The sequence below is a fragment of the Pseudopipra pipra genome, chromosome 14 (genome assembly GCF_036250125.1).
Source record: "Pseudopipra pipra isolate bDixPip1 chromosome 14, bDixPip1.hap1, whole genome shotgun sequence".
In the NCBI taxonomy this organism is placed as follows: domain Eukaryota; kingdom Metazoa; phylum Chordata; class Aves; order Passeriformes; family Pipridae; genus Pseudopipra; species Pseudopipra pipra.
The window spans coordinates 15,782,040-15,803,095 of NC_087562.1; the positions used below are offsets into that span (position 1 = coordinate 15,782,040).

Consider the following 21,056-nt stretch of genomic DNA (forward strand, 5'->3'; position numbering starts at 1 on the left):
CTTGGTGAGAAAAGCCTTCTCAGGCTTGAACGTTCATAAGGGTTGAAAGAATTTTACAGCTGGCTATAAAGAGCAACTTTTCTGCTCCACATGTATTCATGCAGCTTCTGGGCAGAACCAGTCATGGTGCTTTTCATAGCTGGATGATCAGAAGACTTCTCTATAACTTCTAGTAAAGAGGGAAAGACATGTATTTTATTACACTAAAGCATTATTGGTGTGTAGGGCAACATTGAATGGCTGTATAAAGCAAGTCACTGAAGGTCTTGCTAAGCCTGTAAACTCAGCTTCACACAGAGAAATAATGTTCAAACAGGGAAAGTACTTTGTAAGACTCATGGTTGGTAAAATTAAATTCAACCTTGGTTTTAAATGATCTGCCTGTGATTTGAAGAACACTGCCTACTGCAGGAAAGAGGATGGTGAGTCTGTTTCAAGGGCCTAAAAAAAAGAAATTAAATACTTTTTCCCTCTTTTTATGATTATTTGATTCCTTATTCCATTAAGCCAACTTACATATTGGGAATGTTATAATATTGTAAGTTTGAAGTTCAGCTGCTACAATAGTCTGGTAACAGAAGCATCAGCTCTCTAGTTGAATAATATGTCAGTTTATGGTTGGTGGTGGTTCTCCACTGAACAACAAAATTAAGGTTTTGCTTTATGATTTGTGCCAAGGGGCCTAGACAGGGGCCTGGCAACATGGGCAGCTGCCAGTCTGCACCAGAGACTATCAGGATGGACAACAGAAATGAATTTTTGCAGAAAGAGAATGGGAAAGAGTTGCAGAACTACAGGAGCTGGATCTTCAGGAGCATCCCAGGAGACTGTCCAGACTGCAGCTCTCAGGCAGGAGCTCAGCAGAGAGATCAATGTGTGAATGATGCTGCATCCTCCTCCTTGGTCTCATCCCATCAGAGCCATCCTTTAACTTGTTTAACTTGTTGCTCTCAAATGTCAAATAGCAATAACTTCACCGATTAAAAATAACAATTTTTCAATATATCTATAAAAGCAGTGATCATATTTGTTAAACTGGTAACCATACTGCTTAACATAATTCCAACACTAACAAGACACAAAACACAGACAACTTAAAACATTAAGAAAGATTCAAGCATATGAACAGGAAATACAAAAATGATTGACAGTGACTGTTGATATTAATTGATAAAAACAAAGTTTATTTGTAAATAACAGTATCCCAATCTCATAATAATTTACAATTTAAGAAATTCAGCACTCAAGCCTGCAATATGAATTTCCTGTTTGCCATTTTCTCCCACAATTTTGAAAGCTTTCTTATGCTTGTTGTACAGCTGGGAAGGTTCTTTCTCCAAACATCACCCAAGAAGTTTGGCATCACTTGTGGCACAATAAATTGCACAGATACATTAGCTGGGATAAATGAATCAGCTCAAGTCCTGGTATACATGCTGTTATAGATTACAAATGGCTTATCAATATGTACAGAGTGTCTATGGTTTTTGAGATTTCTTATTTAGTTTTGAAATACGTAGATAACTATTCAAAGGCACAGCATTAAACTCACACAGCCTTTTTTTTCTAAAAAGTCTTCAGTGTCAAATGACAATACTCTAGATTTATCAAAAAAATAAAGATGTGATCAGCTTATGCAATGATCCACTTAAGCTCAGTGAACTAATAAAAAAACCAGTTATTGTGTCTACTATTATTTATTACTATAATTATTTCAATAATAATGAAATGCAGATAAGTATTTGGCTAGTTGAAATTTTAGCATGAGCTCCAAAAATTTCACACGCATATAAAGCATACTGATTCCAAATATGGAGAAGCAAATTAGCAGATAAGCATTGTAATAATCATTAGTTAAAATTCTCCCATACGAGCTAGTGTCAGCTTCCACTTTCAGAGCCAAGGAAAATATTCATAAGCTTTTACTTCTTGTAATAGAGAATTCACTGTTAACTAGGATTCAGATCCCATGTGTTCAGTCTCCCTACAGACATGAGTCCTCCTTTAGGGTTTCTATCAAAAAGCTCTCACTGGTAACAAAAAATAATGAAAATATACCGTGACAAAATGCATTCCATCAGTAGGATCTAATGGTATTAAAACCTGCAACAGCAGCTGCAGGAAAAAGAAAAAAAATCAAATGTGCAGCCTACCTTCATTCCTTGAAGCCAGAGTCATCTGAGAGAATATTATTTTCTATTAAAATATAAAACATGCAATTATTGATTCTTCCTGCATACTTTTAACATCTTATATACCATACATTTAGACACATATTTTTAAACTTTCCATTAAAATAATAGCTAGATGATAACAAGGTAAGATAGACCAATTTAAAATCTTGTAAGGCCATTAAGAACTTACTACTAGAAAAACAGAAATTAAGCACTACATTTTCACATCTGGGCTTGCAGAAATAGCTTTTGCAACTCTCATGCTTGTCTCTGTAAATGTGCTCTTATTGTCAGCCTTTTGATCTATTTGAAGAGAAATAAGGACAACCACAGAGCTACATATGTCACTCAAAACCAAAAACACGCTCTGTGATATCAAGGAAAACTAAATAAGAGCCTCGACCTGCTAATAAAGGGACGGGAGGGACTCATTAAATCCGACAGCAAAAACCAGGTAGGAACCAGTGCAATCCAGGATTCATTTACACTGCAATACATGGGTGGGATCTGGTTTACTACAGATCACCTGGGAGGAAAGAAAGGTAATCTAGAGCAACAAAAGAGTGCCAAAATGAATAAAGTGCTCACGGGTACTGTTGCTTCGCTGACGTTGGAGAACAGAGCGAGTGGGGTTGGTCACAGTTCCAATGTCCCCCAAATGTTGCTGCTACAGGACTTCTGCCCTTTCAGTGCAATCTGAAAAAAATAATTTATATACAATACCCAGCACATTGACAAGCCAAAGATTTTTATTATTACTTTCTTACTTTTACCCATTTATGGTTGCAAATTAATGGAATTACATGAGACTGAAGCCAATGACAACTGCTAATCTGTAAGCAACAACAAGCAAGGAAAAGCTGATAGGAGTACAGCTGTTTTATTTTAATTGAGGAATGATTTTATGTTGGAAGCACTCAATATTCACAGCAAATTAAAAATAATGAAGTGAATTGATACCAATGATATTTTTTTTTACCTACTATCCCTTTGTAAATCTATTTCTTCACACAAATTGACATGTCTAATTGATACATACGCTATTATTCCTCATTAGTAGGCTGAATAAAATAATTCTTGATTAAATTTATTGCAATTTACAATCCAGCATAATGCTTGCAAGCTATAAAAGTCAATCAACAGGAAACAGAAAAAAACCAGATGACATTATTACTTCTTATATATACACAATAATCTCATGTGCTTCATGGAACCTTCCTAAGCATTTCATTGCTTCTCAGGAGTTAAGGCCTGTCTCCAACAGGTCACTTCATTTTTCATATGAGCATAAATATATTCCAGTGCATTCTGAGTTTTTTTGATAAATATCACCTCTAATAAGCAAATTATTTGTGTATTTAGCAATCTGTTAGAAGTTGTCTGGAAGAGTTAGTCTTCTACTAACACTCAAACAAAATTAGGCAGAAAAGCTGATGATTTACTTTGTCTGGATCAGGGCATTTGATTTATGTTGTGTTATCACTGTGCCAAAAAGTTCAACCAAGTAGCAAAAATTCAGAATTCCAATGAAACAAAGAAAGTCCATAGCAAATCTGACAAGAAAAATATATATTCTATGATGCAAAATTTCCAACCAAAAGGCAAATTGAATCAATGGCAGGTCAGTCTGTTCTGTATAATTATAACTTATTCCACACCTTGCCCCGGACTCTACAATTTTGTAGGAAATTCTTTGGTATTATGAAACTAGCAGAGCACCTATTATGTTACTCTCTTCTCTAATGGCAAGAAAAGTATGTTATGACCAGAACATTTCTATGGCCTATTGCTCCTATTTCTCTGGAGAATGCAACAGCTGGCACAGGATTGCTGCCCTTGCTGACACTGGGCTTCAGAATTGAGCAATAATTTACCCAGAAATGCAGTAAATATATGCTATATCTTGTGCAGACACAGAATAGTCATCCTAATTTTGTCATCTTAATAAAATTTCTTTTTGAAGAAGAGCTTCTGATGCCCTGACTGTGTCTCTGCCCTGATTGTAGTCTGTATCTCAACTTGTCCAGATAAGCTGAAAGGAATTGCTGAAAAAATCATATATTATTGCATAGGACCACAGGTTTGGAATTAAAACCTAACCTGTAAAGGGAATGTTTTCCATTCAAATTACATACCATGTTCTTTGTAAGACCTTAAATAAAACCTTATTTTCAAAAAATTAATCTGGATTTTATTTTACAGATATTTTAGATTCATAATTGCATTTTTATGCAACATAATTCCACTAAAGAATGTTTCTTTTGTTGCTACTTGTGAATTTTGATAAAATCTTTGTAAAAGGCAATAGATCTCGATTCAGAAAGACCACTGACATTTCAGAACCAGTCCTTACATTTCAAAAAGTATGAGGAAGACATACTATCAGCAACAAAACCAGCTGTTTCAGGATTCATCTACTATTTGATACGTGTTACTCAGCACAGTAAACAACCTATCTGCCAGCAGTAAAAAATCAAAGAGCTCTGTGCTGACTGAAGAGCATCTTTTAAAGAACTTAGGATGTGGCCCAAAAAGCAGCCCTTAGAAGCAGGCACAGGTTTTCTGGTGTTCCCAGGGAAACGTGCCATTTCAGAGAAAGTGCTGTCACCCAGAGCTGCACAGAGCCCACATCTGAGATTACCTTTAAGGGTGACTAAAAGTATTTCCAACAACTGAACCATCCATAACAGAGCAAAAATAATCAGGAGCTATGGTAACCAGTGAGCCCTATTTAAACTGAATTCTAATGTATATCCTCCATATCACTTTTACCCTCTGCTGTCAAAGGTGACTAATTCCGTTAAATCTTTCCAGCCTACTTCTCTGGACAATATATGAAAAATAAGATGGATATCCAGTTCATTCCTTCTGATCCAGGGTGCTCTCCAGATCTGCACACACCCAGAGAGGGTAAAGGCACCATCAGCTGTGCCAGGCCATGGAAAATGAGCTGGTACAGGACTGTGGGCAGCCACCATGCAAGGGAACAGCAGGGATTTGTGTGGCTGGAAACATCACAGCTGGGTGTGATGTCCCAGGGTGGGCCAGCTCAGCAGCAGAGCTACAAAGCAGACCTTCATATTTCAACAGGCATTATCTTGTCATCCCTTTTAATCTAGGAATACCATATGGAGAAAAACATGATGGCAAAGATTATGATCAGTCTTAAATACACCTTTTTCATTCAGCTCTAACAAACTCAATAGGAAGACTATTTCATAGAAGAGCACAACAAATTGAAATTCAATAGTTTAGTTAATCCAAGCATATTGAAATAAAATTATACATACATATATATCTATATATACACACATGAGTGTGTGTGCACAGTGAGGGAGAAGCTTCTGCCTTCTTATACATATGATTTCTATTATAGAGTTTGGGTAAGGAATGTAATATCACAGTTCTTTAAAGTTCAAGGATATTAAGGAATGCTTTTAGCTGCAAACATAAAAACAAACCAATGCATCTATAACAGATTTGTAATTTTTAAATCCTAATAACATTTGAAATTAATAAAAAAAAAATCACTCACTTTATTATATTCACCACCACAGAAGACAAAGGTATTATCCAGCTGAGTCTATACCAAAAGGAAACGCACACATTAATATCCGCCATTTGATACATATTCCAAACACAAGAAGTAACAAATTTGGTGACAAAACTGTCAAAATATGTTCCACAAATACATTGGCAAGAGATCTGGACATACTAAAGAAATTCAGTGAAACAAAATAGGTGCCAAATGGGGATGTTTGACAGAGTGTTCAAAAATACATTTAGACCAAAGCAGGAACACATCCAACAGAGAGATTCTCTACATAAATTATCATGAAACTATTAGAAATAATTGGCCAGTGATTTCAAAATATTACATATACTTTTAATGTTATCAAAGAGCTGTGTTGTGAACCATGTGTGATTTCTTGGCAATTGAATTTTTGGCCATGCAACAGCGTTTTTAGATGCAAGTGAAAATACTATATCCCATACTGTAAGTCAATCTGTAGTCTTTGAAACTGAGTCGAGCTTCCAAATGCTTTGAAAGGCTGTTAGGGGAAATACTGTGGAAGTCTGGATACTCTGGGAGGCTGCAGAGCACAGCCCTTGCAGGGGCTCTGCTGAACAGACGCCTTCCCAAGGCTGAAGAGAGCCTGGATAACGAAGATGTCATGGCCAACCATTCCAACAGTGTCCCAAACCACCACATCAGTGTAGGCCCTATGTCTCTACAAGTCTAATAAGAGCAGATTAATTTATACACAATGCTGTAATACAGGCATTTCTTAATAAAATAAAGTCATCTCAGCATTTTCAGATACTTCTTTAAATGCAGATAACCACTGTGGAGACACCTGCAGATGGTGAATGAATGGGGTCAGAGGTTCTGCCCTGAAGAGCTACCTGTTCACACCCTTCACACACATGAAATTCAAATTAATACTGTTTAACAGTTCTCAAGAAATATACACTTTATAACAGATAAAATCTGGTCAAGTCAAAGTAGACCACTCAGAAAGAAGACAACAAGGTGCCAGAGCAGCCTCCTTCAGCCCTGACTTGCAGATCAGCTAAATGCTTTCATCTTGAGCATGCCCTGACATTTACAGTGTCTGCTCAGATCAAGCTGGAAGCTTAAGGCTCAAAGTATCTGGGGTTAAAATCTGGCCCCCCTGAAGTGTATGGAAATATATTCACCTACTTCACCAGGACCCATTATAATCTACAAAGGTTTTAACAGCACATTGATCTGGGCCTCCCATTAGGGCATTGAGCCAAGTGAATTATATTTGTCATATGTTCATTCTCAAAAACGTTGGGTTGATTTTTTTAAAAACATTTTTATATGCACATTGTGGAATTCCCTCATTATTATTCTATCTCAAAGAAACACGTCTCAAACATGAGGCAGCACAAGGTAAGATTTGTGATTGTCCTTAACTTCTGGCAAGTTCATTCCTTACACTTGAAATGAGACTCTGAGAAAGCCCTCTCCTGCACAGACAAGCTTTTTCCTAGTCCAGAAAGATCAATTTTCCTGAACAGCCACAAAATAAAAGGCAAAGAGATATAACTTAAATAGCCCATAACTCCATTTATTCCACTGCAATGAGAACTTTACTGAAAAGTCTCGTCCAGTGCTTGCTATCACTTCTCCTTATTCATTTTGACATCCTCAAGGGCTGCTTCCAGCTCCTGACATCCCTCCCCAGAGCTGTCCCAGGCTGTTGGTGGGCTCCTGCACTCCCCCATGGCTCCAGCTCATCTGGGAGCAGGGCAAGGAAAAGCTCTGACTTCTGCTGCAGTAGAAGGTGGCATGAATTTGGTGGCTGCCTTTAGTCCTGGGCAAAACATTCCAGTTTTGGACATCAACCTAAAAATATATGCCAGCATAGATAAGGTTTTTTACTTCTTATTGTAAGCTCTGTTCTGCCAAAGGATCATAGTTTTTAGCTATGAACTATACCTTTTGGAACTGGTTTTAGAGCTTTCAGATAGGTATTTTTTGTTGGACAAATACATTTCCTAAAAAAAAAAAAAAATTACTATCAGCAAAGCAGACTGAGTTATCTAAATGAGCATTTTTTTTAATTCTGCGTGAGCTCTTTAAATTTAACATCCCTTTAAGCAGTATTAACTTTTAAGTTGCCATAAAATCAAATAATTGTATTTATTAATTTGTTTTAATTACCAAGCACAGATAAGCATATGTCCTACTTAGCCTGGGAAAATCTGAACGCACACCTGCTCCAACAAGCAGTCTGTAAAATGAGACGTGAGGAAAATATTTGAATTACATTTCCCTGTTCCAACATACCATTTTTAAAAAGCACTTTCAACACTGAACTAGGCCTTTACAGTTAAGGCATTTTACAAGATGATACTGAGCTATGTTTCCTGTCTATGAAGAAGGCACCAGCATATAAAATGGTAGTGAATTTGCATTACCTCCAATCCATCATTCTTTGAGTGCGCAGGAAAAACTGTGAGACCTGCTGCAACAAAGCACAGCCTTGTGTTGACAGATTCTTATTTAAGTGACTGTGAATACAACAATTCCACAAATAATTTGTCAAGTGTGTGGCTGAACTAGCTCTGAACCCTGATAAATACCAACTCTCCTCACTGCTACAAAGGCATGATGTTCTGTGTGCGGGCAGTGAGTAACAAGCACCAGGATTTAACAATCGATGCTACTATATTTCTCTTTTCTTTGCGGTTAAAAAAGCCTTGAAGGGTGGCTCTTTCAGCAGTGTTAAGTACTAGTGGTGGCTATGCCTTGCAAATCTAAGTAATACACTGCAGGTTGAGGTGAAAGGAAATAGCACACTGCATCCATTTTTAGCTGCATTTAAAACATATGGGTTATGTTCTCTGGTGAAAAACACTCTTTACTGTATAGTTAGCAGACTCTTGTTTAATACAGGCTATTATTAAATGGACCTCTTTCAAGTTATGATAATAGGACATCTACTTTGCTGCTTTTTTGCATCCTAAGGCATACATTTGGGCTGGGGTAATTCAAGAGAAGAGTCTCTTTTAGGAAAAATAACTCAAACTCTAGGGGAACACATGTACATATTAATAGGGGGAAAAAAACACTCCTTCCAGGTATTCAGTTGAAATCAAGATTGCATTTTTCTATCATGCAGTGCATTCTAAAGGCATTATGGATGTGCAAGAAAAAAATTATTTTTAAAGAAATGTAAATCTAATCAGTCTTGAAGCTAGCAATATATACATAAATGTCTCTTGCAGACATAATTTAGTATGCATTATTAATTTATTTTTCATAAAGCTTTCCAGCTACAAAAAGGATAAGTGGAAATGTGCACCCAGATTGACGATAATGCTCATTTGTCAGGCAGGAGGGAACATATTAACAAATTTCCCCCTCCTGAAATCCCAACCTAAAGGATGTTCAGAAGCTTTTTTGCAGAAAGACCAGACATGCCTATTGCAAACAACATTATTCCAGGCATTAGAATAAAAGACCAACCTTTAATGGGACCTGAACTTCAGCATGCTATTTGCAAGGCAAAACTGTTACAAACTCTGGACAGCAGAACATTATATGATATAAGTCAATTACATTTGTACTTTTGACTATAAAATACCAACGCCTATAGAAATAATTAGGTGTGTGACTATTAACTAGTCCCAATGTAAAATGCTAATTATTTATTGTTTATAAAGCAATTTCAAATAAAGCAGAACTCATACAATAGTGCCATCATGATTTTCCAGTCATTAACTTAACCAGAATTTGCATTTTGGGACTATAGCCAGTGACTTACATGCACTACTTAAGTCATTTTTCAAACACCCTGTCCCATCTTAATCTATTCATCATTAATCACATTTGGTCACTCTACATACAGAACACTATTCAGATGAAAGATAAAAGAAATACATTAATAAAATTAAAGCTAGAGTGAATACTTCAAAATATAAAGATGGTGGACTAATATGGTTATCAAAGCAATTATACATAATGCCTATTAAAACAGACTTGTCTGAGAAAAGTTCTGAGAGTTTTTGAGGGGTTTTATTCCAGAGCACTTAGAAAGCCACCTTTGTACTTTATGCCTTGCAAACATCTCTGGTTACAAAGCAAAAATACTCAAATTCCATACTTTTTATGAAATAGGAGAAGAAAATATTGGTAGCTGTTTACTTGTCAATACAGCTACAATTTTAGATCTGTGAGTAATCTTAAACTTGTGGAACTGGCTTGTAATTACAGTCTCTATTTATCTGAAAAGATCCAGTGCTCTGACTTGTGAATCTGACTGACCTATTCTACCTTAAATCAATCAAACCACGGAAGCCTTACATCCTCCTCGTGTGGGTTTGCTCAACCAGGGGCTGAAAAGAAAGTTTCTTATGAGAGGAGTTTTGTTACCTCTGCATCAGCAAGTGAATGGGCTCAGTGACACCCAGAGCCCCCACGCCCTGGGGTCTTTGCCTGCACAGCACAGGTTTCTCAGAGGCAACAGCAGCTCTCCAGCAGTTTTCCTTCTGCCTGCCCTACCTCATGCTCAAGAGATTCATTTTCTGTTCCTACTCAGTCTTTGATTTTCCCTTCTCAGGTTGCTGAACAACTGCCCATCGGCAGTTAGGGGACACGTGTGGGTTATTTTACTCATTTTTTAAAATTTAGGGATACTATTGAACAATTTTCTAATTAAAAAAAAACACCCAAAACTAAAACCAAACAGAACCTACAAAGGTCCATCAAGTACTACTCCAATCCATGTGCCTGTTTCACAGTCCATGTTACTTAGTGTCTTTGGGAAATGTCATGGTTTCAGTCTAGTTCCTGTAGGATAAGTACCCATTTCACAAATGGATTTGTGGGGATCAAACTCACTGGATTTTAATCATCTTACATTTGTGGGGGGAATTTCAGCCATAAAGGTGTTTTATGCACATGATCTAGAAAGGTCTTCTCCTCAGAGCCAAACTGCAGCCGTGGAATCCATCTGGTAACCTGAACCAGGTATCTCCAGTCCAGTATGTGGTGACTTGGAAAACAGAGATACAACCTGCATGGAACATTGCCATATAATGAAAGTTAATTGCTATCTAACTCTGAGCTGATAAATGTACAATATCCTGAGGATATTTACTTTCTGAAGAAATGAGATCTCCTAGAGGAATCAACAGTTATCTTAAGTTTCTGACTGAAAAGTCTGTGGGTTTTTTAATATGTAAACTTGAATAGAAAATAGATGTTGATTTTCTTTTAATAACATTAAAAAAATAATATTCAGGTACCTATTTTGTGTAGATTTAAAAATACAAATCAAATGCTATTTTTTGTGGGTTTTCACTTTTGAACTGGAGATCTAATTAATTAAGAAATCTCTTGGACAATTTTTAAACAAGACACTGTTCTAAGTTTCTTTCACAAACAAGGCTGCTGCTGAAGAAAACTGTTTCTGAGGTTCCAGTTAAAAAGTAGTAATGTTCTATCCACACATTAATGATTCCAAAATTCTCCATTATGAACAATATTTATCAAAAACAGCCCACTATCAGATGAAAGATGTGCCTTATCTTTTCTTGTCAACTAAAGCATTATTCACTGAAAGTTTCTTTCATATCTGTTTCAGGGGTTTCAGTGTCATTTTAAATTGCAAATCAATCATAGATCATGCAAGCCCTACTTCTGTAGGAGAGATTAACGCTCTGGCTAAAATTGTTTACAAAGCCATTTGTAAACCTTCTGCTGATGCAGATGAGGCAAGTTTACCAGTTTAACATTGTTGATCCCAGAGAAAGCCTTAAGCAATGACTTCAGAGGGCAAAAAAATTTGTTCATTTATCATTATTGTCATGGGCTTTCGCAAATGATAACAATTTGTCTTCATCCTATTTTTAGACAATGAGCCACAATAGAGTCCAGAAAGCCATTTTGCCAGATGGGAGAAGGTGCTTTCATTGCAAAATGTTGTCTTTTCTTTTCCTGCCCTATAAAATTGGCTTAAGTGAGAACCAAGGATATGTTTTAATGTCAGGTTTCCCAGTAGACACGGTGACATACAATAACAGCCCACAGTGCCCGGACAGCATGTTGTCCAAATATATTGCATTTTTTAAACGCAAGAACAGTCTTTGTTCTACATTTTGCTGCAGAAACTGAAATTAATACAGAGAATTCCCATGGAATAATAATTGTCATACAGTTATTATTAAATCTCTGAGAAATATCTAGGTATAATAATAATTCTTCACTACACACTTTGGAACGCTAAAATATTTGATGCTAAACCAAACTGAAAATACTACCAAAATCAGGATATCAATTAAGCATTTTAAAGGATTATGATGTTAATTCCATTCAGTTCAACTTTATTATTAAATGATAAATCCTGTCTCCCCCAATTACACAGACAAGTTGGACCTCAAGGAATAAAGACAGTTGTGCTGGTGCCATGGGACACAACAAAGCCTGGGAGACTTTAACCCCTTTTTGTCCTGGGATATATGTGAATACCTATCCACTGACAGGGAGGGCCAAGCAGGGGGTTATAAAGCACCAGGTCAGCCCCTGTCCTGTGACTTCCCCACAAAGAACACATCTCCAAGGGTGAAACCCAGAAGCACTGGGGTATATCCTCCACTTTCACTCTCATAACCTTTAGTTATCAGCTGTGTTTAGGGCTGATGTGTCCCTCTACCGTGGTTCAATGCAGTTTATCAGAGGAAAAACCCTTTTAACTCAGGTTTTGTTCCATTTACCAGGTTCTGACCCTTTGGAACCTTTATGAACAGAAAGAGCAGATACAAACACTATTTTCTTACAGGCTGCACCAGTTCCAATATGCTGTTGTTTTATAGATGTATTAATAGTCATTTTCTAAAAACCAATACATAATTTTACCTGTGTATAGAAACATGCCCACAGGATAGATGTTTCTTAATCTGTGATGAAATGGTGTTTTTAAAACGATACTATTTCCTATTTCCAGAGTGAAGTTCATCTGTCTTTGATAGTTTCCCTACCCAGAATCCTGTCTCCCTGCTCTCTAACAATTTCACAGTATTTCTCGCAGTTTCCATTTCTAAGGTTTTTTTGTACACATGGATAAATCACATATAAGTTTACCTTCTTAAAACTAAAGAAAAAAAACCAAAAAATATTAATCAACTGTGCTCAAATATCTCTTGCCATAGGATTGTTGTTATTCTGGAATTGGTTTTCAAAGCAAAATTAAGGAGCTATCAGCAACAATATAGTCAGTAATCCACTCAGTGTTTATACAAGAGGATGAAGGTGGGCACAGCACCAATGGTGTTAATCACCAGCCAAATTAACTCTCTGGGTCTATACCCACTGAAAGTGTCCATTGGCTACAGTGAAACTCCTTAGTATTTATTACACCAAATCCTTGTATTGCAAACGCACTAATAACTCTGTAAGGAGCACTACTGAATATACCAACATAAATGGAGAAATAAAAGCAGTTGACTTGATATAAAACATAATCATATTTGGGCAGTAGGATCCTTTTTTGACAGAACTGTGTCAAAGAGTTGTGGGATTTTGTTCTGGTTTTGGTATTAGTGGCTTTTTTTAAAAAAATAAAAAAAAAAGCTTCTTCATTATGTAGTTTTCAGCCTCAACAGCAAAATAGTTAATTGCATCTATGCCAGGTGTTTCATTAATCCAGTTAGCTGTTAGACAAACCCTGCAGGAAAACAGAAGACAACAGCCTCTCTGCTTACCCTCCTCCCCAGCCCATACTCGCCTCCTCCCCCTCCATTCCCCTATAGGAACTGACTGATGGCAGAGCCACTGCCTTGAACTTGAAGGCTGAAACTATAGAAAATTCCATGCTTAGTCAGGAAGGGCAGCAAATCAGCAGAGGTAAGTATGAACTGTATTTCTTCTGCTGAGACTTAAGACAAAATGTCCAAATCTCTGGGATTTGGAGCCAATCCCGTCTGAAGACGGACTCGACTCTAAAGCAGACGTACTAGTGAGCGTTTAACCTTCACAGGTTGCTAACACTGGTTATAGACTGGGCTTTTTGGAGTGGGGATAAAGAAAGAGGGGAGATCCAGGAAAGAAGTACCTTCTCAGGCTTTGTTTGCTCTGTTTGATCAGTCTTTTATGAACCAACATCTTCATTCACACAGGAGGAGCTGAGAAAAGATACTAGAGAGTGATTTTGAGAGCAGGAGAAAGGTGCACAGACTGCGAGGCTGAAGGGCCCAGGGCAGCACAAGAACCTCTGTCTCCTAATGGCCATCTGGGAATTTCTAACACCAGAACACTAGGGGTGATTTTGTTCTTCATAAGCTTTTTTTGAACTTTGTTCTTTTTGGTGCTACTAAAGTCTTTATTTACTTACAGAATTCCCAGGACCACACGTTGCTCAGGTTGGCAACCACAGTCTGGTGTGTATAAGAGCCTGAAGAGAGGCAAATGCTTACACTCAAAGACAAAATCATAAAGAGATAATGAAAGGCAGAGTCTGATTATTAAAAAAAAAAAAAAAGGTAAAATAGAAATTAGTTTATGATGCAGGAACACAAATCTATAGCACAATCTTAGTCCTGACCATAAAATTCCAGAAGGACTGTCTTTCCTTTTCAGAGAAGGGACACCTGGCCTGCCTTTTGTCTGTGGACCACTACACAAGTCATTCACTGAACCCTCTAAGGGGTGGGATCCATCAGTGCTTGAGAGCCTGCCCTCTATGGATGAATACAAAAAGACTTTTAAAAGAGATCTAGTACAAACCACAGGGATAATTTCTTACGAATTTGCAGATAGAATAAGGCATGAAACTAGTGTCCAAAACCCTCAGGGAAGTGTGATCAGCTTTTAGAGCTGAACCAGGAACAAATAAAGAGACATTCAACCTCCCAGGGCTCTACTGCTGTACTGCACTTTACACTACATGGAAAACTGGACAGTAGGACAGGCTTAGGTTTCTTTTTCTTTCCTGTGTTTGAATATTCTGGCTGCAGGCATCTCGCTCTGCAGCTAAATCCAAGCCTGCAAGGGATGAGGAAGGGTATATTACAGCTGCATTGTTTTGTCTTTGCTGGAGATTGAGAATGATGTATTTGGGATTCAGCTGGTGTATTTACAGTAGTTTTAGTGACCCATAAAACATTGGATCTATATTTTGAAATATTTACAAGAGTAGCAGTCAACAGTTCTTTATCTACAATACTTTTTAATACTTCTGTCTCCTCCTCTCTTGTCACCTTTTTTCATCCTGCCTTTTTGTTGTTTTTCAGCTCTGATATTGTTTGTTGATTGTGACATTGTGCTAATGACTGAGTTCCTCTTGATAAAACCCAGGGCATTCCTAAGAGTACTTCCTTTTTCTTTTTTAATAACAAAAGAAAAAATGAGATGCAACCAAATCACCCATGCACTAAATAAATTCCCACAGTGGTGGGAAGAGCTCCAAGCCCTAAGAATGTGGTCCATTTGGAGTCTGGCCTATCCATGACAGTACAACCAAAGAAAGGGGGAGCAGTGACCTAATAAATATTTTTCATTTTTAGCCTGGAATTAACAAACTAGATCAATTAATTTTTCAACACAAAGCTTTTCTTTAAAGATAAATTTCTGAATTAGGCATAAAAGCAACAATCTCTACCCTTCTTCTACCCCCAAAGATCCTCTGCTTAGAAATATCATTTATTAATTTACACAAACTAAAACCAACTTTTGCTGCCTACCTACTGGAACTTGCCTAGGGAAACAAGCTTTAGTTTCCAGCCTAAATAGCAAATGGAATAAAATTCCAGGATAAACATCAGGTAAAATAATTCCCTAAAACCAAAAAATTGAAGCAGCACTCTATAACCCTCCTATCAGTAGCAGTGGAGCAGTTTTCCAGCTCAGATAAGCAGCTAAGGAAGGAGTAGGAAATACAAAGAGAAGGACAGGTTTAACTTAAATTTCAGACATGTATTCTCTCTCCATAACCTCAAAGTCAAATATACATAAGCAAAAGACTGATCAGTAAGAGAAAACAGCTGAAAAATATAGTTCTTTGTTTAATGGTCTTTCTGTTTTACTCTTCCTGAGCAAGGCAGTTGTGGTGAAAGGGTTGGAACAGAAGGAATCAAAACCCAGGGATGACCTAAGCATTACCAAAGGGCAAGAGCAATTTTTTGTTGGGAACTTTTCCCCCTTTTTAAGTTCTTCTAACTTGTAAAATTAAACCATAAACATGCTTTAATAAGAATAATTCAGCATCTAGTCCTGAAAGTCCTTATCAGTTGTATCTCCAAATTAGGCAGTCCTAGTTATACCCACGGCATAAAGGTAAGTCGTATTGGCTGCTACAGATTTAAACAGTCCCTGTGCAAGCTTAGGTCACATTTGTAATAGTACAAACAACAATGAAAAAAGGAAGAGGAGCTCCTTCAAGACCAGGACCATCTGGATCCCAATGCCAGCTCCCTCATTCTCTCTGCACACAAGGACACACAGGATGGGGAGCACCAAAGGGCAGCTGCTCCTGTGGCTGTACCAACAACAGAAAAGGTACAAAAACGGTGAAAAAGGGTTCTTGTGAGGCTCAAGTACTAGTACTGTGTCCAGACACCCAGCAACAGACAACAATCTCATCCCAAGTGTCCAACAGGCCTTAAACTACCAGAACTTCAGAGGAATTACGAGATATGGTTTGAAAACCTCAGCATTTCTAAAGGTAATAAGAGGAGGCAGGAAGGTGTCAGCCCGTGGAACCTTGATTCTTTCCATTCTACATTTTTGAGCTTTTTTTAACAACAAGGAGCCTGAAACTTCCCTCCATTTAACAAGATGGGCTCAGACTCTGTCAGAGGGTCACGACTCCAAAGGAAAGGCTCCGAGATAGGCAGCAGCTATCGCAGGATTCTCAATAAAATCGGGAGAGGGAGCAGTCCTGACTGCAGTGGCTGACAACTGTTTTAAGGCTGTATAATTATTTAGGGCAGGCAAGCCCTCAGGGAATGCCTTGAAGGAATGAAGAATCTTTTACTCTTGCTTAGAGCTTTTTTCTAAGACAGGAATGCTGAGAAATGGGGAGTCAGGGTATGTTTTATACTTGCAATTTCACTGTCCTGTGCTGAATAATAAAACTTCTGAGGTTCCTATTAAACATTTTAGCCACAAGACCCTATTTGTGCTGAGCTAAATTATTTAATTACGTAGCTATCCCCAAATATCCATCAACATGGATTATTTATTTATAAAACCTGAAAATCGTTAAATGTGTTACCCCTATGACAGTGGCAGCAAATGTCCACTTTCAGACCTAACAGCAAATAGCAAATAATACTTATTCAGCACTTTCCATGTAAGTATCCAAAATGAGTTTACAAACACTAATGAAATAAACCAAACAAAAGAGAGGAAATTACAGATAAGCAAAAAGACTGAGAAAATCTAAGCAAGTCAGCCAAGGCCTCATACAGAATTAGTGACAATGGCCAAAACAGCCTCCATCTCCTGTTCTGCACCACAGGAGCATCTAGAATCAAAATAAGATATTGATTTCGAATACATTTAATGTTTAAAAACAAAAGTAACCTTAATTATTTTGAATCAGTTTTTAAAAGCAAACGTATCTTGTACATCCATAATAGTTAGAATGAAATTGTGCCACTGAAATGCATAAGCAACAAAAACCTCAGAACTGTATACACTTGGTATTTGTAGGAATTAGATTCCAAGGTGATCTCTGCATTTTAACAGGAATGCCTGTTTGATGCAATGTAGAAGAACACAATGCACAAAACCACCATGCTCAGAGAAGTTTGCATATATGCAAATCCAAATAAACAGGATGGATTGGCAAGTCATTGTAAACAGAGCCTCTGTGTGTTCTATTACTAATTCTTCATGTTACTTTCCTTTTTAAATGCTACATAAAATCCAAGAGATTTACCACAAAAGATTATGGCAGCTCTGGACTTGAACAATGCTACAGCATCCCTTTTAAAGTTAAATCATACTTGACTATAGTTATAACAGTGTCCATAAAAATACAAACAACATGAGGGTAGTTCAGCTGCTGAATGCCCGCTGATAGTGCTTTTTATGGCATGGACAAGATCACAATTCATACACTAACCCCATTTTCCCAATTCCCCAAGTTTCATTCTGTCAGGATTTGGAAATGTTGTGGAATTTATACTTACAACTGTAATGGGAAGAGGGAAGCTGCAAGGGCTGCCAGTATCAAATGCTTAAAGAAGAGCAATGCCGTAGGATCTCAACTCCCATGCTCCCTGCTGAGAACTGTGGTGGAGCAGGACCTATCAATGGGAAACATCTGGTGGAGGCATTTTGTTCTGCTCCAGCAGGTGTGGTCAATCTGCAGGGCCAAATCCCAATTAAGAAATTACTACCCTTGGTTTTTGAGAAGTCAGGATTTACATCAGCAGCTTGGTACATCCTGCTTTCAAACCAAAGGACATAAGGAGAACGATGAAGAAAAATGAAGTCAGATGCCCAGACTGGAAAAATGTGGACAACCATCAAAATTGATATTACCTTGGCTTTAAAAGTATAGCAAGATATACTTAGCATATAACATAGCAATCAACATATCTCCAGGGTACAGAATGTGATAGATTATGATCTATAAAAACAAAATTATAATTTCCGTATAACATAACTAGGACGCAAAATAACACTATTTGTCATAGAAGGTCTAGAAATACCTTCTTATTTTGGTATTTTCCTGATTTGTGTTCCCAACATAAAAATGCCATAAAGTTTATTTATCATTTGTATTGATTAATTTTGTGTTTAGTCTGTGAGGAATATATGTGAGTAGAGGATTAGTGCATTGCAGTCAGCTCTAGGTACCTGAAGATGTTATGGCAGAAAACTTGGAAGATGTAGAGAAAACTGGGCATATGAAGAGAGAGCTGAAGGTGTTGGAGTGGAAGGGAAACCAAAAGCCAAGGAGGAAAAGTTATTGCCATGGGGAGGGGTGCAAGAGAAACAAGGCACAAATCTGTAGGAAATCACAGACAGTATCATTTCTGATGCTTATAGAAAAACTTGTTTATGTATTTGCCCAAACATTAGCCAGGAGCAAAATTGCTATGAGGAAGTTGCAGACAACAATAGTTAAAAATTATAAATAAGAAAAAATTGGATAAAACCTCTAAAATGTTCACACTTGGAGAGAAATGCAAGTTTCCTTTTGTCCAATACTTTCCTTACTTTTCTGTAAAAGTGATGGTAGATCGGTAATATACTCCTCTCTCTGTGAGAACAAAGAAAACATTAAAAAAATAATTTGCAAATATGCTGAGAATGTGTTCATTCTCCATTATTAAACAGTTCAAGGGCAGATTCAGCTGAGCTTTAAATGTAATAAAGAAATGATTTCAAAGCAACACTATGAGCCTCATATAGTAATTGAGAGTAGAAAAACAAGGGTGATAAAAGTGTCCTGTGTTATTGATGTTAGAGTTCATATATGATGCATTTCTGTGACGGGATTATCAGAGCACTGATGACAACGTGTACTTACTTATCAAACTAAACAAGGTGTCTCAAAAAGGAGAAATATTAAATTATGTGCTATCAGCCAGCTATACTATTCAGCAACACTCTGTGTATGTAGTATCTACTCCATACATCTGTATTTCTACACGTGACCCTCACTAAACTAGTCTCTCTACAGTGTTTGCACAAAGAAGAAAATCCTTTGATCTTACAAGAGAAGTTTCAAAATGGACCCATCTTAGGTATAAATTAAATTGCATTTAAAAAAGAAAGAAATAGTCTTGTGCAGGTTATCAGCCTTTCTCCTGCAATACTTATTCTCCCTTCTTGTCACAGATTTGTTTTATTTTGCTACAGCAATACATTATTACAACTTAAAATTCACATTCACCTGAAGAAAGCTGTGACATGCCTACCAAAAGAGACATACACTGCTTAACCTAAATTGACCCTTTTTTCCTTCTATTCTAATAGATCTTTTTTCTTTTTGTCACTCAAAATGAGTGTCTGATGTATGAGCATAAATTGTTAAAAGCAGTTTTAGGTAAAGGAAGAGAGAGTGAAGTGGAGTTTTCTCACAAAAGCCAACCTCAATTTATGTCAAAGAGGGTTAAAAGACCTTGGGATTAAAGCAATAAACTTGCTGCTGTCAAAGCTAAAACCCGCTAACAATTTAGTGCCAAACGCATGTTGTTCAATATCATTTCATATTATATTATGTCACAAGTAGGTGACAGTTCCACATCAGACTGACAGGGCTGATTTACTCTGAAGAATTCATCGACATTTTGCAGAGTCAAAGCTGACTTCATTTTGTTTGGATGCAGGGTGGGAAATCTCTCCCTGCTTGGCTTGGAATATTTGGCTGAATAACACGGAACACCCTGGGCCAGAGCAGAGGGGTCTGAGAGCCCAGGTCTGGACACAAGGTTCCCTTTCCCATGGCACAGGGACCTCAGGCACAACCCCTACAGTTGAGGGATCCTGGCCTTCTCTTGCCCTAAACAACCCGGATCCCTGCTGCCCTTTGCGCAGCTCCACTTTTTGATGTGATTCCCCCTCCTGCAATTTTCAAACTATCCAACTGTCCTGTTCAATATTTTGATAATATTTTTCTATCTGAATTCAAGCTTTTATGCTTCTCCAAAACACACCTATTGTAAAGGGCTGAAATAAAAGTCCGTGTTAAGAAAATACTACTGGCACCTGCTTATATTTTAAGCGGGGAGTAATAATAATTATTTTTCCAGGATTTTCTTTAGATCCCAAGGTCACATGTGAGGAGACCATTCTTAGGTCAGTGGCAAAAATACCATTTCTTTATATCAAGGTGTCTTTTGCAAGATATTCCCAGATGGTATTTTTGTTATGGGTTCCAACTCAAGTTTCTCCCAGGTCCTTGAGACAACTCTGAATAAACATAGTCCTCCTCTTTGTCTCAGGAAAATCTAATTGATCCAAATTCTCTGTTAAGGTTTCAAAGCTTTTTCAAAAAGGGTGCCTCTTCCCCAAAATCCAGTGTATTCTTCTACAGTTATCTTAGTCCCCACGTGATGATTATTTCCTTCTGTTGTTGGCTATTGCTATAGATCTGGAATTACAACTCAGCTCCTGAGGCTGAGGAACCAGGTTTTCTCTGAATCAAATAGTGTTGTGCTACATTTAAAGTAGTCTTGTTATATGTGGAAACAGGAATATCCCTCCCTCCCTTCTTTTTGTTTCTTTTTTAATTATGAAACAAACTTTCAGTTACCACAGGTTGTTCTTACCTTTATTTCTGAAAAAAAAATCTAGCAGCATTTGGGGTCTTTTAAACACACATATCACTATTTCCTCCATCTAAATACAGGAGTGGGTACATTAGTGCCTGGCCATTAACTTCTGTAAAC

At 37.4% G+C, this 21,056-nt stretch overlaps 1 long non-coding RNA gene across 1 annotated transcript in view; it reads right to left on the bottom strand.

Moving 5' to 3' along the window:
• Nucleotides 1-1,161: 1,161 nt before the first annotated feature.
• The window catches only part of LOC135422193 (uncharacterized), a 65,925-nt gene continuing 46,030 nt past the window's right edge, over nucleotides 1,162-21,056 (bottom strand). Inside the window, exons 9-11 of the long non-coding RNA XR_010434366.1 lie at nucleotides 5,710-5,757; nucleotides 2,763-2,870; nucleotides 1,162-2,196 (exon numbers count right to left, since the gene is read on the bottom strand). This is a non-coding gene — a long non-coding RNA (uncharacterized LOC135422193). The remainder of the gene's footprint in view (nucleotides 2,197-2,762; nucleotides 2,871-5,709; nucleotides 5,758-21,056) is intronic.